Source organism: Colobus angolensis, unplaced genomic scaffold (genome assembly GCF_000951035.1).
Source record: "Colobus angolensis palliatus isolate OR3802 unplaced genomic scaffold, Cang.pa_1.0 Scaffold124, whole genome shotgun sequence".
In the NCBI taxonomy this organism is placed as follows: Eukaryota; Metazoa; Chordata; class Mammalia; order Primates; family Cercopithecidae; genus Colobus; species Colobus angolensis.
Genome location: NW_012113586.1, coordinates 935541 through 937090, shown reverse-complemented (window position 1 = coordinate 937090; position 1550 = coordinate 935541). Strand labels below are relative to the sequence as shown.

Sequence of the window (1550 nt, the reverse complement as noted above, 5' to 3'; positions counted from 1 at the left end):
GGCTTTCTCCCCTAAGAAAAGGAAAACCCTTTGCACGAGCCCCCGGAACTCTAGGTTCTGGGCAGTTGATTTTCCCAGATAATGTTGTGAACAGCTGGCATCTAAATCTAGACTGTTTCACACCAGAAGACTGTGTGTTCCTTCATTGATAAAGCTGTGTCCTTGTGCTAACATGATAAAAAATTATAGTAAGGGAAACTAGTCTTCCTACACTGAAATGCAGACTCACATTGTGAGCCCAGTTATTTCCTGACCATTTATGCATCAGTGTAAGATAGGAGGATGGGGAAATCATGCCATCTATTCTTTTGCTGATTAGTAATCTTTGTGAGTTTTCCTAATACAGCATTTTTTTTTTTTTGGCTGAACGCAGAAGAATGTATTGATGGTACGCAGCAAGGTAGGGCTCCCTAGGCCTCTCCCTCTTCAGAGGGTCTGCATGGAAACTGTGAGGAAGGGAGATTCTCATTGTGGTGTGGGATTGAGTGTGGCAGGGACTCCCCAGCAGCTGAGGGCCTCTGTTTTCCTCTCATGCTCTTGCTGGGGCTGGTGGTCCAGGGATCTTACTCTTTGAAGGCCATGTGGGTAATGAGGTCGACCACCCTTTTGCTATAGCCAAATTCACTGTCATACCAGAAAATAAGCTTGAGAAAGTGGCCATTGAGGGCAATACCAGGATCAAAGATGGAGGAGTGGGTGTCACAGTTAAAGTCAGAGGAGACAACCTGGCTCTCAGTGTAGCCCAGGATGCCCTTGAAGGGGCCCTCCGATGCTGCTTCAACACTTTCTTGATGTCATCATATGTGGCAGGATTTACATATGGCAGGTCAGGTCCACAACCAACATGTTGGCAGTGGGGACACGAAAGGCCATGCCAGTAAGCCTCCTGTTCAGCTCAGGGATGACATTTCCTATAGCCTTGACAGTGCCAGGAGATGCAGGGATGACATTCTGCAGAGCCCCGCGACTGTCATGGCACAGTTTCCCGGAGGGGCTATCCACAGTCTTCTGGGTGGCAGTGATGATGTGGACCGTGGCCATAAGTCCTTCCACGACACCAAAGTTGTCATGGATGACCTTGGCTAGGGGTGCTAAGCAGTTAGTGGTACAGGTGGCATTGCTGATGATCCTGAGGCTGTTGTCATACTTCTCATGGTTCATGCACATCACAGATATGGGGGCGTCAGCAGATGGGCAGAGATAATGACCCTTTTGGATCCCTCCTGCAAGTGAACCACAGCCTTCTCTATGGTGATGAAGATGCCGGTGGACTCTATGATGTACTCAAGGCCAGCACTAGCCTATTTAATTTTGGTGGGATCTAGCTTTTGGAAGATGGTAGTGAAATTTGTATTCATGACAAGCTTCCCGTTTTCAGCCTTGACGGTGCCATAGAAATTGCCATGGGTGGAATCATACTGGAACATGTAGCCCATGTAGTTTAGGTCAATGAAGGGGTCATTGATGGCAATGGTATCCACTTTGACAGAGTTAAAAGCAGCCCTGAAGACCAGGAACCCAATACAGCCAAACCCATTGACTCCAGGCTT

At 47.9% G+C, this 1550-nt stretch overlaps 1 pseudogene; it reads right to left on the bottom strand.

The window, feature by feature from the left end:
- Positions 1 to 563: 563 nt before the first annotated feature.
- On the bottom strand, positions 564 to 1550 carry LOC105505263 (annotated as a pseudogene).